Here is a 22,841-nt window from a genome sequence, read left to right on the forward strand (position 1 = left end):
CCTCAAAATGTCATAAAAAACGTCATAGTATAGTAAGGCGTCAAAATCGGACAAAAATAGTCAAAATTTTTTTTGACCTCAAACTGTCCTAAAAAACGTCATAGTACAGTAAGGCGTTTTTTTCGGCCAAAAAAAGTCAAAAAAAATTTTTGACCTCAAAAAGTCATAAAAGACGTCATAGTATAGTATGGCGTTTTTTTCGGCCAAAAAAATTTTTTTGACCTCAAAATGTCATCAAAAACGTCATAGTATAGTAAGGCGTTTTTTTCGGCCAAAAAAAGTCAAAAATTTTTTTGACCTCAAAATGTCATAAAAAACGTCATAGTATAGTAAGGCGTTTTTTTCGGCCAAAAAAAGTCAAAATTTTTTTTGACCTCAAAATGTCATAAAAAACGTCATAGTATAGTAAGGCGTCAAAATCGGCCAGAAAAAGTCAAAAAAATTTTTGACCTCAAAAAGTCATAAAAAACGTCATAGTATAGTAAGGCGTTTTTTTCGGCCAAAAAAAGTCAAAAATTTTTTTGACCTCAAAATGTCATAAAATACGTCATAGTATAGTAAGGCGTTTTTTTCGGCCAAAAAAAGTCAAAATTTTTTTTGACCTCAAAATGTCATAAAAAACGTCATAGTATAGTAAGGCGTTTTTTCGGGCAAAAAAAGTCAAAAAATTTTTTGTACCTCAAAAAGTCATAAAAAACGTCATAGTATAGTAAGGCGTCAAAATCGGCCAGAAAAAGTCAAAAAAATTTTTGACCTCAAAATGTCATAAAAAACGTCATAGTATAATAGGGCGTCAAAATCGGCCAAAAAAAGTCAAAAATTTTTTTGACCTCAAAATGTCATAAAAAACGTCATAGTATAGTAAGGCATTTTTTTTGGCCAAAAAAAGTCAAAAAAATTTTTGACCTCAAAATGTCATAAAAAACGTCATAGTATAGTAAGGCGTTTTTTTCGGCCAAAAAAAGTCAAAAAATTTTTTGACCTCAAAAAGTCATAAAAAACGTCATAGTATACCAGAGGTGTGGACTCGAGTCACATGACTTGGACTCGAGTCAGACTCGAGTCATGAATTTGATGACTTTAGACTCGACTTGACAAAATGTAAAAAGACTTGCAACTCGACTTGGACTTTAACATCAATGACTTGTGACTTCACTTGGACTTGAGCCTTTTGACTCGACAAGACTTGCTACTTTCCTCAAAAACCCAAAGATTAAAAAGGATGTTATTTAAGGAACGCTCTGTATCTTTCTTTGTATGTGTGCGTCTGTGTGTGTGCTGTCGGCACAACATCCAATCAAATTAGATCAACGTTGTTTTGATCCGACAGCATCCATCCAATCAAATTGCAGGACAACCAATGAAGACGGACTGTCAAACAGCGCGCTAGCTGGAAAAAATGATACCAAAGATAGTTTCGTTCGGGTATAAAAACTACGAGGTGGTCAATAAAAAACGAATTGCAGTATGCAAAACATGTGGCTCGAAGATTACAGATGGAGACGCAACAACTTCGAACTTCGTTCGACATCTAAAGTTGCACAAAGAAAGGTAAGTTCTGAATGAAAGCTTACATTTATTGGCTAAGTAGCTTTTTCTTTGCTGTGTAGCTAAATCATTGCAAACACGGTAATTTGTTGCGTCTACTGCGAGTTCACTCCCTTATTCATACCTTTGTTAAGTATTTTTTTAACAGGGCTATGGTTGAGGTACTTATACATAACATTAGTCAAGGTATCACACAGTAGACGGCGGTTAGCAGCAACGCATATTTTAGCCACCTACAAAGAGGCAAACCTAATAAAATCAAGGTCACTTTAAATGTGCGCCATATTAAGAATATGTGTACCGTTTTAGCTTGCTGTCAGACGGATTTTTCCGACAGGAAAACAAAGTTATACTGCTCGTTGTTCTTACTCTCCAGCAGTCCATTGACGAAAAAACAAGTTAGCTTGCACACGTGAGTTGCTGGTCTACGTGCTGCAACGTAACACACTAAGATACAAAATATATTATCACACAATGTTAAGATTGATATTAATAATATGAGTAATTAAGAGTAGTTTCAATACAGTTCATGTGTGGCTATAAGGGATGTTCTGACATCTGTTTAATATGCTTACCTCTTACATAATATATTATTGCTGTGTGGTTAAAAGGACTCGAAAGGACTTGAAACTCAAAGTGTAGGACTTTGGACTTGACTTGAGACTTGTCAATCTTGACTTTGGACTTGACTCGGGACTTGCCTGTCTTGACTTGGGACTTGACTCGGGACTTGAGGGCCAAGACTTGAGACTTACTTGGGACTTGCAAAACAATGACTTGGTCCCACCTCTGTAGTATAGTAAGGCGTTTTTTTCGGCCAAAAAAAGTCAAAATTTTTTTGGACCTCAAAAAGTCATAAAAAACGTCATAGTATAATAGGGCGTCAAAATCGGCCAAAAAAAGTCAAAATTTTTTTGACCTCAAAATGTCATAAAAAACGTGATTGTATAGTAAGGCGTCAAAATCGGCCAAAAAAAGTCAAAATTTTTTTTGACCTCAAAAAGTCATAAAAAACGTCATAGTATAATAGGGCGTCAAAATCGGCCAAAAAAAGTCAAAAATTTTTTTGACCTCAAAATGTCATAAAAAACGTCATAGTATAGTAAGGCGTCAAAATCGGACAAAAAGAGTCAAAATTTTTTTTGACCTCAAAAAGTCATAAAAAACGTCATAGTATAGTATGGCGTTTTTTTTGGCCAAAAAAAGTCAAAATTTTTTTTGACCTCAAAATGTCATAAAAAACATCATAGTATAGTAAGGCGTCAAAATCGTCCAAAAAAAGTCAAAAATTTTTTTGACCTCAAAATGTCATAAAAAACGTCATAGTATAGTAAGGCGTTTTTTTCGGCCAAAAAAAGTCAAAATTTTTTTTTGACCTCAAAATGTCATAAAAAACGTCATAGTATAGTAAGGCGTTTTTTTCGGCCAAAAAAAGGCAAAAATTTTTTTGACCTCAAAATGTCATAAAAAACGTCATAGTATAGTAAGGCGTTTTTTTCGGCCAAAAAAAGTCAAAATTTTTTTTGACCTCAAAATGTCATAAAAAACGTCATAGTATAGTAAGGCGTTTTTTTCGGCAAAAAAGTCAAAAAAATTTTTTTGACCTCAAAATGTCATAAAAAACGTCATAGTATAGTAAGGCGTTTTTTTCGGCCAAAAAAAGTCAAAATTTTTTTGACCTCAAAATGTCATAAAAAACATCATAGTATAGTAAGGCATCAAAATCGTCCAAAAAAAGTCAAAAATTTTTTTGACCTCAAAATGTCATAAAAAACGTCATAGTATAGTAAGGCGTTTTTTTCGGCCAAAAAAAGTCCAAATTTTTTTTGACCTCAAAATGTCATAAAAAAACGTCATAGTATAGTAAGGCGTTTTTTTCGGCCAAAAAAAGTCAAAAAATTTTTTGACCTCAAAATGTCATAAAAAACGTCATAGTATAGTAAGGCGTTTTTTTCGGCCAAAAAAAGTCCAGATTTTTTTTGACCTCAAAATGTCATAAAAAACGTCATAGTATAGTAAGGCGTCAAAATGTCATAAAAAAGTCCAGATTTTTTTTGACCTCAAAATGTCATAAAAAACGTCCTAGTATAGTAAGGCGTTTTTTTTCGGCCAAAAAAAGTATAAAAAAATTTTGACCTCAAAAAGTCATAAAAAACGTCATAGTATAGTATGGCGTTTTTTGTGGCCAAAAAAAGTCAAAAATTTTTTTGACCTCAAAATGTCATAAAAAACGTCATAGTATAGTAAGGCGTCAAAATCGGCAAAAAAAAGTCAAAATTTTTTTTGACCTCAAAATGTCATAAAAAACGTCATAGTATAATAGGGCGTCAAAATCGGACAAAAAAAGTCAAAAATTTTTTTGACCTCAAAAAGTCATAAAAAACGTCATAGTATAGTAAGGCGTCAAAATCGGCCAGAAAAAGTCAAAAATTTTTTTGACCTCAAAAAGTCATAAAAAACGTCATAGTATAGTATAGCATGGCGTATTTCTCGGCTAAAAAAAAGTCAAAAATTTTTTTGACCTCAAAATGTCATAAAAAACGTCATAGTATAGTAAGGCGTTTTTTTCGGCCAAAAAAAGTCAAAAAATTTTTTGACCTCAAAATGTCATAAAAAACATCATAGTATAATAGGGCGTCAAAATCGGCCAAAAAAAGTCAAAAAACTTTTTGACCTCAAAATGTCATAAAAAACGTCATAGTATAGTAAGGCGTTTTTTTCAGCCAAAAAAAGTAAAAAATTTTTTTGACCTCAAAAAGTCATAAAAAACGTCATAGTATAATAGGGCGTCAAAATCGGCCAAAAAAAGTCAAAATTTTTTTTGACCTCAAAATGTCATAAAAAACGTCATAGTATAGTAAGGCGTTTTTTTCGGCCAAAAAAAGTCAAAAAAAATTTTTGACCTCAAAAAGTCATAAAAAACGTCATAGTATAGTAAGGCGTCAAAATCGGCCAGAAAAAGTCAAAAATTTTTTTGACCTCAAAAAGTCATAAAAAACGTCATAGTATAGTAAGGCGTTTTTTTCGGCCAAAAAAAGTCAAAAAAAATTTTGACCTCAAAAAGTCATAAAAAACGTCATAGTATAGTAAGGCGTTTTTTTCGGCCAAAAAAAGTCAAAAAAAATTTTGACCTCAAAATGTCATAAAATACGTCATAGTATAGTAATGCGTTTTTTTCGGCCAAAAAAAGTCAAAATTTTTTTTGACCTCAAAATGTCATAAAAAACGTCAAAGTATAGTAAGGCGTTTTTTTCGGCCAAAAAAAGGCAAAAATTTTTTTGACCTCAAAATGTCATAAAAAACGTCATAGTATAGTAAGGCGTTTTTTTCGGCCAAAAAAAGTAAAATTTTTTTTTGACCTCAAAATGTCATAAAAAACGTCATAGTATAGTAAGGCGTTTTTTTCGGCCAAAAAAAGTCAAAATTTTTTTTGACCTCAAAATGTCATAAAAAACGTCATAGTATAGTAAGGCGTTTTTTTCGGCCAGAAAAAGTAAAAAATTTTTTTGACCTCAAAATGTCATAAAAAACGTCATAGTATAATAGGGCGTCAAAATCGGCCAAAAAAAGTCAAAATTTTTTTTGACCTCAAAATGTCATAAAAAACGTCATAGTATAGTAAGGCGTCAAAATCGGCAAAAAAAAGTCAAAAATTTTTTTGACCTCAAAATGTCATAAAAAACGTCATAGTATAATAGGGCGTCAAAATCGGACAAAAAAAGTCAAAAATTTTTTTGACCTCAAAATGTCATAAAAAACGTCATAGTATAGTAAGGCGTTTTTTTCGGCCAAAAAAAGTCAAAATTTTTTTTTGACCTCAAAATGTCATAAAAAACGTCATAGTATAGTAAGGCGTTTTTTTCGGCCAAAAAAAGTCAAACTTTTTTTTGACCTCAAAATGTCATAAAAAACGTCATAGTATAGTAAGGCGTTTTTTTTTGGGCCAAAAAAAGTCAAACTTTTTTTTGACCTCAAAATGTCATAAAAAACGTCATAGTATAGTAAGGCGTTTTTTTTTGGGCCAAAAAAAGTCAAAATTTTTTTTGACCTCAAAAAGTCATAAAAAACGTCATAGTATAGTAAGGCGTTTTTTTCGGCCAAAAAAAGTCAAACTTTTTTTTGACCTCAAAATGTCATAAAAAACGTCATAGTATAGTAAGGCGTTTTTTTTCGGCCAAAAAAAGTCAAAATTTTTTTTGACCTCAAAAAGTCATAAAAAACGTCATAGTATAGTAAGGCGTTTTTTTCGGCCAAAAAAAGTCAAAATTTTTTTTGACCTCAAAAAGTCATAAAAAACGTCATAGTATAGTAAGGCGTTTTTTTCGGCCAAAAAAAGGCAAAAATTTTTTTGACCTCAAAAAGTCATAAAAAACGTCATAGTATAGTATGGCGTTTTTTTCGGCCAAAAAAAGTCAAAAAATTTTTTGATCTCAAAATGTCATAAAAAATGTCATAGTATAGTAAGGCGTTTTTTTCGGCCAAAAAAAGTCCAAATTTTTTTTGACCTCAAAATGTCATAAAAAACGTCATAGTATAGTAAGGCGTTTTTTTCGGCCAAAAAAAGTCAAAATTTTTTTTGACCTCAAAATGTCATAAAAAACGTCATAGTATAGTAAGGCATCAAAATCGGCCAAAAAAAGTCAAAATTTTTTTGACCTCAAAATGTCATAAAAAACGTCATAGTATAGTAAGGCGTTTTTTTCGGCCAAAAAAAGTCAAAATTTTTTTTGACCTCAAAATGTCATAAAAAACGTCATAGTATAGTAAGGCATCAAAATCGGCCAAAAAAAGTCAAAATTTTTTTTTTACCTCAAAATGTCATAAAAAACGTCATAGTATAGTAAGGCGTCAAAATGTCATAAAAAAGTCCAGATTTTTTTTGACCTCAAAATGTCATAAAAAACGTCCTAGTATAGTAAGGCGTTTTTTTCGGCCAAAAAAAGTCAAAAAAAATTTTGACCTCAAAAAGTCATAAAAAACGTCATAGTATAGTATGGCGTTTTTTTTGGCCAAAAAAAGTCAAAATTTTTTTTGACCTCAAAATGTCATAAAAAACGTCATAGTATAGTAAGGCGTCAAAATATCATAAAAAAGTCCAGATTTTTTTTTTACCTCAAAATGTCATAAAAAACGTCCTAGTATAGTAAGGCGTTTTTTTCTGCCAAAAAAAGTCAAAAAAAATTTTGACCTCAAAAAGTCATAAAAAACGTCATAGTATAGTATGGCGTTTTTTTTGGCCAAAAAAAGTCAAAAATTTTTTTGACCTCAAAATGTCATAAAAAACGTCATAGTATAGTAAGGTGTTTTTTTCGGCCAAAAAAAGTCAACAATTTTTTTGATCTCAAAATGTCATAAAAAACGTCATAGTATAGTAAGGCGTTTTTTTCGGCCAAAAAAAGTCAAAATTTTTTTTGACCTCAAAATGTCATAAAAAACGTCATAGTATAGTAAGGCCTCAAAATCGGCCAAAAAAAGTCAAAATTTTTTTTGACCTCAAAATGTCATAAAAAACGTCATAGTATAGTAAGGCGTCAAAATGTCATAAAAAATTCCAGATTTTTTTTTACCTCAAAATGTCATAAAAAACGTCCTAGTATAGTAAGGCGTTTTTTTCTGCCAAAAAAAGTCAAAATTTTTTTTGACCTCAAAATGTCATAAAAAACGTCATAGTATAGTAAGGCGTTTTTTTCGGCCAAAAAAAGTCAAAATTTTTTTGACCTCAAAATGTCATAAAAAACATCATAGTATAGTAAGGCATCAAAATCGGCCAAAAAAAGTCAAAAATTTTTTTGACCTCAAAATGTCATAAAAAACGTCATAGTATAGTAAGGCGTTTTTTTCGGCCAAAAAAAGTCCAGATTTTTTTTTACCTCAAAATGTCATAAAAAACGTCATAGTATAGTAAGGCGTCAAAATGTCATAAAAAAGTCCAGATTTTTTTTTACCTCAAAATGTCATAAAAAACGTCCTAGTATAGTAAGGCGTTTTTTTTCGGCCAAAAAAAGTATAAAAAAATTTTGACCTCAAAAAGTCATAAAAAACGTCACAGTATAGTATGGCGTTTTTTTTGGCCAAAAAAAGTCAAAAATGTTTTTGACCTCAAAATGTCATAAAACACGTCATAGTATAGTAAGGCGTTTTTTTCGGCCAAAAAAAGTCAACAATTTTTTTGATCTCAAAAAGTCATAAAAAACGTCATAGTATAGTAAGGCGTTTTTTTCGGCCAAAAAAAGTCAAAAATTTTTTTGACCTCAAAATGTCATAAAATACGTCATAGTATAGTAAGGCGTTTTTTTTGGCCAAAAAAAGTCAAAAATTTTTTTGACCTCAAAATGTCATAAAAAACGTCATAGTATAGTAAGGCGTTTTTTTCGGCCAAAAAAAGGCAAAATTTTTTTTGACCTCAAAATGTCATAAAAAACGTCATAGTATAGTAAGGCGTTTTTGTCGGCCAAAAAAAGGCAAATTTTTTTTTGACCTCAAAATGTCATAAAAAACGTCATAGTATAGTATGGCGTGTTTTTCGGCCAAAAAAAGTCAAAAATTGTTTTGATCTCAAAATGTCATAAAAAACGTCATAGTATAGTAAGGCGTCAAAATCGGCCAAAAAATTTCAAAAATTTTTGACCTCAAAATGTCATAAAAAACGTCATAGTATAGTAAGGCGTTTTTTTCGGCCAAAAAAAGTCAAAATTTTTTTGACCTCAAAATGTCATAAAAAACATCATAGTATAGTAAGGCCTCAAAATCGGCCAAAAGAAGTCAAAAATTTTTTTGACCTCAAAATGTCATAAAAAACGTCATAGTATAGTAAGGCGTTTTTTTCGGCCAAAAAAAGTCAAAATTTTTTTTGACCTCAAAATGTCATAAAAAAACGTCATAGTATAGTAAGGCGTTTTTTTCGGCCAAAAAAAGGCAAAAATTTTTTTGACCTCAAAATGTCATAAAAAACGTCATAGTATAGTAAGGCGTTTTTTTCGGCCAAAAAAAGTCAAAATTTTTTTTGACCTCAAAATGTCATAAAAAACGTCATAGTATAGTAAGGCATCAAAATCGGCCAAAAAAAGTCAAAATTTTTTTTTTACCTCAAAATGTCATAAAAAACGTCATAGTATAGTAAGGCGTCAAAATGTCATAAAAAAGTCCAGATTTTTTTTGACCTCAAAATGTCATAAAAAACGTCATAGTATAGTATGGCGTTTTTTTTGGCCAAAAAAGGTCAAAATTTTTTTTGACCTCAAAATGTCATAAAAAACGTCATAGTATAGTAAGGCGTCAAAATGTCATAAAAAAGTCCAGATTTTTTTTTACCTCAAAATGTCATAAAAAACGTCCTAGTATAGTAAGGCGTTTTTTTCTGCCAAAAAAAGTCAAAAAAAATTTTGACCTCAAAAAGTCATAAAAAACGTCATAGTATAGTATGGCGTTTTTTTTGGCCAAAAAAAGTCAAAAATTTTTTTGACCTCAAAATGTCATAAAAAACGTCATAGTATAGTAAGGCGTTTTTTTCGGCCAAAAAAAGTCAACAATTTTTTTGATCTCAAAATGTCATAAAAAACGTCATAGTATAGTAAGGCGTTTTTTTCGGCCAAAAAAAGTCAAAATTTTTTTTGACCTCAAAATGTCATAAAAAACGTCATAGTATAGTAAGGCCTCAAAATCGGCCAAAAAAAGTCAAAAAATTTTTTGACCTCAAAATGTCATAAAAAACGTCATAGTATAGTAAGGCGTTTTTTTCGGCCAAAAAAAGTCAAAAAAAATTTTGACCTCAAAAAGTCATAAAAAACGTCATAGTATAGTAAGGCGTTTTTTTCGGCCAAAAAAAGTCAAAAAAAATTTTGACCTCAAAAAGTCATAAAAAACGTCATAGTATAGTAAGGCGTTTTTTTCGGCCAAAAAAAGTCAAAATTTTTTTTGACCTCAAAATGTCATAAAAAAACGTCATAGTATAGTAAGGCGTTTTTTTCGGCCAAAAAAAGGCAAAAATTTTTTTGACCTCAAAATGTCATAAAAAACGTCATAGTATAGTAAGGCGTTTTTTTCGGCCAAAAAAAGTCAAAATTTTTTTTGACCTCAAAATGTCATAAAAAACGTCATAGTATAGTAAGGCATCAAAATCGGCCAAAAAAAGTCAAAATTTTTTTTTTACCTCAAAATGTCATAAAAAACGTCATAGTATAGTAAGGCGTCAAAATGTCATAAAAAAGTCCAGATTTTTTTTGACCTCAAAATGTCATAAAAAACGTCATAGTATAGTAAGGCGTTTTTTTCGGCCAAAAAAAGTCAAAAAAAATTTTGACCTCAAAAAGTCATAAAAAACGTCATAGTATAGTATGGCGTTTTTTTTGGCCAAAAAAAGTCAAAATTTTTTTTGACCTCAAAATGTCATAAAAAACGTCATAGTATAGTAAGGCGTCAAAATGTCATAAAAAAGTCCAGATTTTTTTTTACCTCAAAATGTCATAAAAAACGTCCTAGTATAGTAAGGCGTTTTTTTCTGCCAAAAAAAGTCAAAAAAAATTTTGACCTCAAAAAGTCATAAAAAACGTCATAGTATAGTAAGGCGTTTTTTTCGGCCAAAAAAAGTCAAAAAAAAATTTTTACCTCAAAAAGTCATAAAAAACGTCATAGTATAGTAAGGCGTCAAAATCGGCCAGAAAAAGTCAAAAATTTTTTTGACCTCAAAAAGTCATAAAAAACGTCATAGTATAGTAAGGCGTTTTTTTCGGCCAAAAAAAGTCAAAAAAAATTTTGACCTCAAAAAGTCATAAAAAACGTCATAGTATAGTAAGGCGTTTTTTTCGGCCAAAAAAAGTCAAAATTTTTTTTGACCTCAAAATGTCATAAAAAAACGTCATAGTATAGTAAGGCGTTTTTTTCGGCCAAAAAAAGGCAAAAATTTTTTTGACCTCAAAATGTCATAAAAAACGTCATAGTATAGTAAGGCGTTTTTTTCGGCCAAAAAAAGTCAAATTTTTTTTTGACCTCAAAATGTCATAAAAAACGTCATAGTATAGTAAGGCGTTTTTTTCGGCCAAAAAAAGTCCAGATTTTTTTTTACCTCAAAATGTCATAAAAAACGTCATAGTATAGTAAGGCGTCAAAATGTCATAAAAAAGTCCAGATTTTTTTTTACCTCAAAATGTCATAAAAAACGTCCTAGTATAGTAAGGCGTTTTTTTTCGGCCAAAAAAAGTATAAAAAAATTTTGACCTCAAAAAGTCATAAAAAACGTCACAGTATAGTATGGCGTTTTTTTTTGGCCAAAAAAAGTCAAAAATTTTTTTGACCTCAAAATGTCATAAAACACGTCATAGTATAGTAAGGCGTTTTTTTCGGCCAAAAAAAGTCAACAATTTTTTTGATCTCAAAAAGTCATAAAAAACGTCATAGTATAGTAAGGCGTTTTTTTCGGCCAAAAAAAGTCAAAAATTTTTTTGACCTCAAAATGTCATAAAATACGTCATAGTATAGTAAGGCGTTTTTTTTGGCCAAAAAAAGTCAAACATTTTTTTGACCTCAAAATGTCATAAAAAACGTCATAGTATAGTAAGGCGTTTTTTTTGGCCAAAAAAAGGCAAAATTTTTTTTGACCTCAAAATGTCATAAAAAACGTCATAGTATAGTAAGGCGTTTTTGTCGGCCAAAAAAAGGCAAATTTTTTTTTGACCTCAAAATGTCATAAAAAACATCATAGTATAGTATGGCGTGTTTTTCGGCCAAAAAAAGTCAAAAATTGTTTTGATCTCAAAATGTCATAAAAAACGTCATAGTATAGTAAGGCGTCAAAATCGGCCAAAAAATTTCAAAAATTTTTTGACCTCAAAATGTCATAAAAAACGTCATAGTATAGTAAGGCGTTTTTTTCGGCCAAAAAAAGTCAAAATTTTTTTGACCTCAAAATGTCATAAAAAACATCATAGTATAGTAAGGCCTCAAAATCGGCCAAAAGAATTCAAAAATTTTTTTGACCTCAAAATGTCATAAAAAACGTCATAGTATAGTAAGGCGTTTTTTTCGGCCAAAAAAAGTCCAAATTTTTTTTGACCTCAAAATGTCATAAAAAAACGTCATAGTATAGTAAGGCGTTTTTTTCGGCCAAAAAAAGTCAAATTTTTTTTTGACCTCAAAATGTCATAAAAAACGTCATAGTATAGTAAGGCGTCAAAATCGGACAAAAAGAGTCAAATTTTTTTTTGACCTCAAAATGTCATAAAAAACGTCATAGTATAGTAAGGCGTTTTTTTCGGCCAAAAAAAGTCAAACTTTTTTTTGACCTCAAAATGTCATAAAAAACGTCATAGTATAGTAAGGCGTTTTTTTTCGGCCAAAAAAAGTCAAAATTTTTTTTGACCTCAAAAAGTCATAAAAAACGTCATAGTATAGTAAGGCGTTTTTTTCGGCCAAAAAAAGTCAAAAATTTTTTTGACCTCAAAAAGTCATAAAAAACGTCATAGTATAGTATGGCGTTTTTTTCGGCCAAAAAAAGTCAAAAAATTTTTTGACCTCAAAATGTCATAAAAAATGTCATAGTATAGTAAGGCGTTTTTTTCGGCCAAAAAAAGTCAAATAAATTTGTGATCTCAAACTGTCATAAAAAACGTCATAGTATAGTAAGGCGTCAAAATCGGACAAAAAGACTCTAAATTTTTCTTGACCTCAAAAAGTCATAAAAAACGTCATAGTATAGTATAGCGTTTTTTTCGCCCAAAAAAAGTCAAAAATTTTTTTGACCTCAAAAAGTCATAAAAAACGTCATAGTATAGTATAGCGTTTTTTTCGCCCAAAAAAAGTCAAAAATTTTTTTGACCTCAAAATGTCATAAAAAACGTCATAGTATAGTAAGGCGTTTTTTTCGGCCAAAAAAAGTCAAAAATTTTTTTGATCTCAAAATGTCATAAAAAACGTCATAGTATAGTAAGGCGTTTTTTTCGGCCAAAAAAAGTCAAAAATTTTTTTGACCTCAAAATGTCATAAAATACGTCATAGTATAGTAAGGCGTTTTTTTCGGCTAAAAAAAGTCAAAATTTTTTTTGACCTCAAAATGTCATAAAAAACGTCATAGTATAGTAAGGCGTTTTTTTAGGCCAAAAAAAGGCAAAATTTTTTTTGACCTCAAAATGTCATAAAAAACGTCATAGTATAGTAAGGCGTTTTTTTCGGCCAAAAAAAGGCAAAATTTTTTTTGACCTCAAAATGTCTTAAAAAACGTCATAGTATAGTAAGGCATCAAAATCGGACAAAAAAAGTCAAAAATTTTTTTGACCTCAAAATGTCATAAAAAACGTCATAGTATAGTAAGGCGTTTTTTTCGGCCAAAAAAAATCCAAATTTTTTTTGACCTCAAAATGTCATAAAAAAACGTCATAGTATAGTAAGGCGTTTTTTTCCGCCAAAAAAAGTCAAAAAATTTTTTGACCTCAAAATGTCATAAAAAACGTCATAGTATAGTAAGGCGTTCTTTTCGGCCAAAAAAAGTCCAAATTTTTTTTGACCTCAAAATGTCATAAAAAACGTCATAGTATAGTAAGGCGTTTTTTTCCGCCAAAAAAAGTCAAAAAATTTTTTGACCTCAAAATGTCATAAAAAACGTCATAGTATAGTAAGGCGTCAAAATGTCATAAAAAAGTCCAGATTTTTTTTTACCTCAAAATGTCATAAAAAACGTCCTAGTATAGTAAGGCGTTTTTTTCGGCCAAAAAAAGTCAAAAAAAATTTTGACCTCAAAAAGTCATAAAAAACGTCATAGTATAGTAAGGCGTTTTTTTCGGCCAAAAAAAGTCAAAAATTTTTTTGACCTCAAAATGTCATAAAATACGTCATAGTATAGTAAGGCGTTTTTTTCGGCTAAAAAAAGTCAAAATTTTTTTTGACCTCAAAATGTCATAAAAAACGTCATAGTATAGTAAGGCGTTTTTTTAGGCCAAAAAAAGGCAAAATTTTTTTTGACCTCAAAATGTCATAAAAAACGTCATAGTATAGTAAGGCGTTTTTTTCGGCCAAAAAAAGGCAAAATTTTTTTTGACCTCAAAATGTCATAAAAAACGTCATAGTATAGTAAGGCATCAAAATCGGCCAAAAAAAGTCAAAATTTTTTTTGACCTCAAAATGTCATAAAAAACGTCATAGTATAGTAAGGCATCAAAATCGGCCAAAAAAAGTCAAAATTTTTTTGACCTCACAAAGTCATAAAAAACGTCATAGTATAGTAAGGCGTTTTTTTCGGCCAGAAAAAGTCAAAAATTTTTTTGACCTCAAAATGTCATAAAAAACGTCATAGTATAATAGGGCGTCAAAATCGGCCAAAAAAGTCAAAATTTTTTTTGACCTCAAAATGTCATAAAAAACGTCATAGTAAAGTAAGGCGTCAAAATCGGCCAAAAAAAGTCAAAATTTTTTTTGACCTCAAAATGTCATAAAAAACGTCATAGTATAATAGGGCGTCAAAATCGGCCAAAAAAAGTCAAAAATTTTTTTGACCTCAAAATGTCATAAAAAACGTCATAGTATAGTAAGGCGTCAAAATCGGACAAAAAGAGTCAAAATTTTTTTACCTCAAAATGTCATAAAAAACGTCATAGTATAGTAAGGCGTTTTTTTCGGCCAAAAAAAGTCCAGATTTTTTTTGACCTCAAAATGTCATAAAAAACGTCATAGTATAGTAAGGCGTCAAAATGTCATAAAAAAATCCAGATTTTTTTTGACCTCAAAATGTCATAAAAAACGTCCTAGTATAGTAAGGCGTTTTTTTTCGTCCAAAAAAAGTATAAAAAAATTTTGACCTCAAAAAGTCATAAAAAACGTCATAGTATAGTATGGCGTTTTTTTTGGCCAAAAAAAGTCAAAATTTTTTTTGACCTCAAAATGTCATAAAAAACGTCATAGCATAGTAAGGCATCAAAATCGGCCAAAAAAAGTCAAAATTTTTTTGATCTCAAAATGTCATAAAAAACGTCATAGTATAGTAAGGCGTCAAAATGTCATAAAAAAGTCCAGATTTTTTTTTACCTCAAAATGTCATAACAAACGTCCTAGTATAGTAAGGCGTTTTTTTCGGCCAAAAAAAGTCAAAAAAATTTTTGACCTCAAAAAGTCATAAAAAACGTCATAGTATAGTAAGGCGTTTTTTTCGGCCAAAAAAAGTCAAAATTTTTTTTGACCTCAAAATGTCATAAAAAACGTCATAGTATAGTAAGGCGTCAAAATGTCATAAAAAAGTCCAGATTTTTTTTTACCTCAAAATGTCATAAAAAACGTCCTAGTATAGTAAGGCGTTTTTTTCGGCCAAAAAAAGTATAAAAAAATTTTGACCTCAAAAAGTCATAAAAAACGTCATAGTATAGTATGGCGTTTTTTTTTGGCCAAAAAAAGTCAAAAATTTTTTTGACCTCAAAATGTCATAAAAAACGTCATAGTATAGTAAGGCGTTTTTTTCGGCCAAAAAAAGTCAAAATTTTTTTGACCTCAAAATGTCATAAAAAACATCATAGTATAGTAAGGCATCAAAATCGGCCAAAAAAAGTCAAAAATTTTTTTGACCTCAAAATGTCATAAAAAACGTCATAGTATAGTAAGGCGTTTTTTTCGGCCAAAAAAAGTCCAAATTTTTTTTGACCTCAAAATGTCATAAAAAAACGTCATAGTATAGTAAGGCGTTTTTTTCCGCCAAAAAAAGTCAAAAAATTTTTTGACCTCAAAATGTCATAAAAAACGTCATAGTATAGTAAGGCGTTTTTTTCGGCCAAAAAAAGTCCAGATTTTTTTTGACCTCAAAATGTCATAAAAAACGTCATAGTATAGTAAGGCGTCAAAATGTCATAAAAAAGTCCAGATTTTTTTTTACCTCAAAATGTCATAAAAAACGTCCTAGTATAGTAAGGCGTTTTTTTCGGCCAAAAAAAGTATAAAAAAATTTTGACCTCAAAAAGTCATAAAAAACGTCATAGTATAGTATGGCGTTTTTTTTGGCCAAAAAAAGTCAAAAATTTTTTTGACCTCAAAATGTCATAAAAAACGTCATAGTATAGTAAGGCGTTTTTTTCGGCCAAAAAAAGTCAACAATTTTTTTGATCTCAAAATGTCATAAAAAACGTCATAGTATAGTAAGGCGTTTTTTTCGGCCAAAAAAAGTCAAAAAAAATTTTGACCTCAAAAAGTCATAAAAAACGTCATAGTATAGTAAGGCGTTTTTTTCGGCCAAAAAAAGTCAAAAATTTTTTTGACCTCAAAATGTCATAAAAAACGTCATAGTATTGTAAGGCGTTTTTTTCGGCCAAAAAATGTCAAAATTTTTTTTGACCTCAAAATGTCATAAAAAACGTCATGGTATAGTAAGGCGTTTTTTTCGGCCAAAAAAAGGCAAAATTTTTTTTGACCTCAAAATGTCATAAAAAACGTCATAGTATAGTAAGGCGTTTTTTTCGGCCAAAAAAAGTCAAAATCTTTTTTTGACCTCAAAATGTCATAAAAAACGTCATAGTATAGTAAGGCATCAAAATCGGCCAAAAAAAGTCAAAATTTTTTTGACCTCACAAAGTCATAAAAAACGTCATAGTATAGTAAGGCGTTTTTTTCGGCCAGAAAAAGTCAAAAATTTTTTTGACCTCAAAATGTCATAAAAAACGTCATAGTATAATAGGGCGTCAAAATCGGCCAAAAAAAGTCAAAAATTTTTTTGACCTCAAAATGTCATAAAAAACGTCATAGTATAGTAAGGCGTCAAAATCGGACAAAAAAAGTCAAAAATTTTTTTGACCTCAAAATGTCATAAAAAACGTCATAGTATAGTAAGGCGTCAAAATCGGACAAAAAGAGTCAAAATTTTTTTACCTCAAAATGTCATAAAAAAACGTCATAGTATAGTAAGGCGTTTTTTTCGGCCAAAAAAATTCAAAAAAATTTTTTTGACCTCAAAAAGTCATAAAAAACGTCATAGTATAGTAAGGCGTCAAAATCGGCCAGAAAAAGTCAAAAATTTTTTTGACCTCAAAAAGTCATAAAAAACGTCATAGTATAGTAAGGCGTTTTTTTTCGGCCAAAAAAAGTCAAAAATTTTTTTGACCTCAAAATGTCATAAAATACGTCATAGTATAGTAAGGCGTTTTTTTCGGACAAAAAAAGTCAAATAAATTTGTGATCTCAAACTGTCATAAAAAACGTCATAGTATAGTAAGGCGTTTTTTTCGGACAAAAAAAGTCAAATAAATTTGTGATCTCAAACTGTCATAAAAAACGTCATAGTATAGTAAGGCGTCAAAATCGGACAAAAAGACTAAATTTTTTTTGACCTCAAAAAGTTATAAAAAACGTCATAGTATAGTATGGCGTTTTTTTCGGCCAAAAAAAGTCAAAAATTTTTTTGACCTCAAAATGTCATAAAAAAACGTCATAGTATAGTAAGGCGTCAAAATCGGCCAAAAAAAGTCAAAAATTTTTTGACCTCAAAATGTCATAAAAAACGTCATAGTATATTAAGGCGTCAAAAAATGGCAAAAAAGTCAAATTTTTGTAAGACCTCAAAATGTCATAAAAAGCGTCATATTATAGTAAGGCGTCAAAAAATGGCAAAAAAAAGTCACATTTTTGTAAAACCTCAAAATGCCATAAAAAATGCCATACGGCCGCAAGGCGTTTGGCATTTTTTGACTTTTTTATGAATTCTTTAGGCCTTACGGCCGTATGGCATTTTGAGGTCTTACAACAATTTGACTTTTTTTGGCATTTTTTGACGCCTTACGGTCGTATGACATTTTTGATGACATTTTGAGGTCTCTTGAAAATATGACTTTTTTGGAATATTTTGAAGCCTTACTAAAGTATGACTTTTTTTGGCCAATTTTCAAGCCTTAGTATACTAAGATGTTTTTTTTGCATATTTTGAGGCCGTTCTAAAGTATGACTTTTTTTTGCTAATTTTGAAGCCTTACTATACTATGACGTTTTTTATTAGGGCCCAAGCACGAAATTCAAGTGAAGCCCTATTGTAACTGAATGGATTATTATTACTCTCCTCCTCTTTTTTTTTCTCCTGCCGCTTTGTCATCTAATTTGACCCCCTCAACATGCTCAAAAACTCACCAAACTTTGCCCAAAACTTTCCGCTGATTAACGTTCTTGTTTGACACTTTCCGTGCAACTGAGCGCGGCCAAACGGCTCTCTAGCGCCCCCTAAATTGCTAAAATATTCCAAATAAGACCCATGGACTTGAAATTCGGCACACAGATGCATCATTTTAAAAAAGCGCTGCCAAGAAATTGACCCTTCGCCAACACACAAGAAATGGATGTATTTGTGCCTATATCTCCCACATACTTCATCGAATGTGGATCAAACTTTACAGTCATGTTGATCATGTGATTCAGAACAGATTGATGTACTGATATCATGATAAACAAATAGCGCCAACTATTGGGAATAGGAAATGTGTATTTTTTATGTAGATCACTGGAAAGCAGACAAGATGAAGAGGGAGAAACTGATCAGCATACAAAAGAGAACACAGTGACATGCTCATATTATGCTACACACATACAGCACCTACTGGGGGAGAAGATGTCTTTTGTACATGTGTATGTCTCTGTATATCTGGAGAGCAGATGAGATTAGGGCTGTTGGAAAGAACAGAGGATAGCGGAGGCATTGGTCCAGTTGAGCTCCTTTTACTTGGAGCCATAAATGTTATATAATGGAAATACATACATTCTACATCTGTTAAGATGGAGTTGTCATGACAAGATGTGTAGATTTAGGATTTTGTGTGGATCTTACATCATCAATCTATTAGCAGGGCACTGCAAGGAATTGAACCCCTCCCTAGTGTACTAGGTGTACCATAACCAGTGCCTTTTGCTTTTTGAAGTGATGTAAAGGTAAAGCAAAACCTATTTTTAAAAAGCATTTCTTAAATATTGTGTTATCAACATTTCTAGTTAGAATGAGATATGGCATTCGTGGAAATGCTGTTGTAATGTAGGAAAGAAAACCTTACTTTGAATAATGTATATGACATATATGTAACAGTAGGTATTACTGCTATAGAATCAAAGCATGGAGTTTGGTAAGTGGTGATATACATGACTGTATATGACTTGAAATAGTTCTTACTTGTTGAGAAAGTAGAGAAAGCAAAGGATTTGGACATGTAAAGAGCACACAAACACAGAAGAAATGTAGAAAATACACCAGAGCTCTGTTGTGCTCCAGCAATAAAAACACAGTACATATAAAAATATAAGTTCAGAAAAACAGGTAAAAAAGACTGCAACATATCTCTGTTCTGCATCACCAATAGAAACACAGTCAAAATAATATAAGTAAAGGACAAATGGTAAAAATGGCAGCGCACATTTCTGTTGTGCATGACAGAAAAAACAATATAAGTAAAAAGGCAGCTTTCTTGTGCACCAGCTATATAAAACACAGGAAAAATACAAATTTCATTAAAGAAAAAAAAAAGAGATTAAAAAGGTTGCAACACAGCTTTGTTGTGTATCAGTAATAAACACATAGTAGAAATAAATTATTAAGTAAATATAAAAAGGAAAAAAGGGCTATGATGCACACCTGTGTACATCAACAAGCCACAACCATTGTAAAATTGCTTTTAATCACTAAAACATTCTCAACATCCATCCACAAACTCTAACCAACACAAAGGTGATTTACGAATAACACACTGTCCATCAAACCAAATTACGTTATCTGCACAGATAATTCATCCTACAATGCAGATCAACATTTGTACTGCCAAATAAACCCCATCTAACCAAAAACCAACACACTATGCAAATTATACAAAGCTTTAACTGTTACCAAATCATCCACATGGCAAAAATGTCTACCTAAACTCACCTTGTTGTTTTATTCACACGTTGGCAGAATTCCCAAAACAAAAGGGGGTGTAGCCACAGACATTATTCATCAATCATAAGACACCACTGAACCAAACAACTAGTCCCAGTCAACTAAAGTCCCACCTCCCTACATTTAATCATGAAATGTGTATGGTTAAAATACAAATGATACAATGCTTGGAAAAACAATGTCTAACTTTTAACAACAGGTTCCATTAAACTGCTTCATCAACATCTCTCAAATTAAACACTGACTGCGTGAGTTATCCTCTGACAAACTTCACATTTTTTCTTAACGTGCAACTTTCTTGTAACCACATTACACATGTAGTCACCTAAACACAACTCACTCAAAGTACAAAAATCCATTAAAGTTAACTTTTTCATATATATATCCACAAATACCAGGAAATATTTAACCAAGGACATCCTGGTATTCTTAACATGTGTGGCTGAAAATAACACCATTGAAATGTCTACACAAACTCTAAACAACACTAAAGTAATTTACAAATAACAAACTGTCCATTAAACCAAGTTACGTTTGCTCTGCACAGAAAATCAGGATGACCTTCACACTCTCAGCTCATTTATATGCTCATATGGTGATACACTCATAGCGCCGCCTGCTGGGAGGGGGGCATGTCTTTTCTGTTGCTGTATACTGCTGTGCTTCTCTAGGGAGAAGAGCAGGAGAGAAGAGAGGACATAGGAGGACTCTTGTGCGTGGCTGCGCTGGCTGCGACTCCCGTGGCTCGCAAGGGGTGCGAGGGCCTGCCCATCGCTGCTTGCAGCTTTAATTTAAAATTGAAATTGCTTGAATTTTAACTTGGACTCCAAAGTTAAATTATTAACTTTGGAATTAGTTAAATTATTAACTTTGGAATTATGGTAAAGTCCTAATGCTACCGTGTAAATTGGATGTGTTGAAAATGATCATGACATATGCATCAAATATGAACTTTTTGTCGCTTCTGTGCTGAAACTCAAACAAAGCAAAAATACAACATGACCCAGTTGGTTAGAAACAAAAAAACAAAACAAAAAAAAAAAACAAAAAAAAAAAGAGAGATTAAAGAAAGGTTGCTAAAAAAACAGAAACCTAAAAAGAAACCTAAACTCAAAGCAAAAATCAAGAACAAAAAGTCAAACTAAATCTGCAAACCAAAACTAAATGTAAAGGATAAAGTTAAACAAGTGAACAAACCGGAGCAAAACAGCAGTAGTGCAGGTGAACCTTATAGGGAGAGGGGAAACGCCATTAACAAAGCTCATCACACTGCCTATTTAAAATGTATTAAAAAGAACAGTCGAAGGCCAACTCACCACAGGACGTTCAAAACTTGCACCAAAATCCTTAACATGCAATACAGCACAAGGACAGCCACAGCAGGGACAGAGCGGGAGGCAGAGAGAGACGGACAACAGCACACAGGTGTCTCATATAACCATGATTAGGTGGACATGGGAGGGGCTGGCTCAAGGCTGCATTCATCAGCTGTGCCTAGACTAGTGGAGCATTCACCACCACATCAGCATGAAATTGCAAGTGGTTATTAAAAAGGATTAAATATGATCTGCATTATAGCAGAAAATATTTATTTAATGACAAACTCACAACACTCTTAACATTAAACAATAGCAAAAGTGGGGTCGCATGCAGACCTGGCTCAATCCCTGGTACCGGAATGTGTGCACTAACAGCTCTTGGCTGCGTCTTCAACCAGAGGGCGTCTGCAAGCCGGCCTTTTGTGGGGCTTCGATTCCTGCAGGTTGGCGGACGGCACGTCACCGTAGAAGCAAGGCAGCAGCGGCCTGTGCGACCTCTACAAGCTCCAGATGTTCCACCCGTATTTAAAGGGCACAAGCCGCGTCTTCGTCTCACTGATGGTTACCGCTTGTCTCCTTTGGCCATTTCCATAGCTGTCGCACTCTGCTCGTCACAGTCACCTGCCGGACACTTTTTAAAAAGTTGAAATTGCTTGAATTTTCAAATTATTAGCTTGGATTTGGCTGAGACTATCCTTTGGAATTATGGGAAAGTCCTAATGCCGCCGTGTAAAATGGATGTGTTGAAAATGATCATGACATATGCTTCAAATATGAACTTTTTATCGCTTCTGTGCTGACTAGGGGGGTGGGCTGCGGACCAGATGACATCTCATGTGGCCACCGCAGTGCCCTTTAGTCGTTTTGAGTGTTGGAAACATGAGCCAATGGCAAGCTTTTATCATCTTATGATTTAATGTCACCTGCGCTTGCGTGGAATGGAAGCCAGTGACGCTGCGCTGAGCTGGAGGAAAATGAGCGGCACAGCCGCCACAAAGAGTCAAGGAAGCTCACTGGGGCCAGCATCAGCAGCTCTGCTAGAGTTTCATCCAGACGCTCCTCACGCATCACTTTGTAATCTTTAATTATTGCCAAACACAGCAATGAATATGCAGACAAACAACGGCCCTAATCACTGTAAGTAGTCAGCCGGACTCTGAGGGGAATCGAACCCCGGACCGTCGCGTCACCAGCTCTCCTCACTAACCATTCGGCCACGGCCAATAATTGGCTTTAGTGAAGGCAGAATTCTCCGCTCCCAGCAGTGCAGGTGCTGACGTCAGGTCTGCTCTCCTGCCGATGGTGACTGCGGGGAACTGACAGCTTTCTGAATTAGGAGCCAAAGATCTTGAGCTGCCTTTTTCCTTATTCTAACTCAGCATGAAATTGCAGGTGCTTATTAAACATTATTCAATATTATCTGCGTTATACCTGAAAATATTTATTGTTATGACAAACTCACAACACTCTGAACATTAAACAATCGACGCCTTCCTAAAATAATGGCCTAAGTCATTTTTTGACCAAATTTGTTTGTTTTTTTTTTTTGCCTAAATCATCTCCTCATAATGCTGGCCTGGCCGCCACTGGTAAAATTTCCTACATTCTCACTTGAACAGAAAATGTTATTTTTCCCCTGTAATATAATGGCCTATGTCAAGAGTGTGACTTAGGCCATTTTATTTTGCCTAAGTCAAAAGAGAGTGTGACCTAGGCAATTTTACAAGTTCTTCAAGATGGTGGCTTCTTCAAGAAGAAAGATCATCAGTGTGATGTTTGTGTTTCCTTCAAGCATGGGAACATCAGTAAGGCAGAATATGATGCACATGTCACCCAGAAAGATGAGGCAAGGCAAGAATCAATACGAGACAATGATTCTGCAAATAATGAAAAGGCAGTTTGTGGACTTGGACTTATGGACAGAAGCTGTGCTACTGTGTCCAAAAACCCAAGCCAGCAGCCTACAGTGGGTACGGAAAGTATTCAGACCCCCTTCAATTTTTCACTCTTTGTTATATTGCAGCCATTTGTTCAAATCATTTAAGTTCATTTTTTTCCTCAATGTACACACAGCACCCCATATTGACAGAGAAACACCAAATTGTAGAAAT

This window comes from Toxotes jaculatrix, chromosome 1 (genome assembly GCF_017976425.1).
Source record: "Toxotes jaculatrix isolate fToxJac2 chromosome 1, fToxJac2.pri, whole genome shotgun sequence".
NCBI classification, from domain to species: Eukaryota; Metazoa; Chordata; class Actinopteri; family Toxotidae; genus Toxotes; species Toxotes jaculatrix.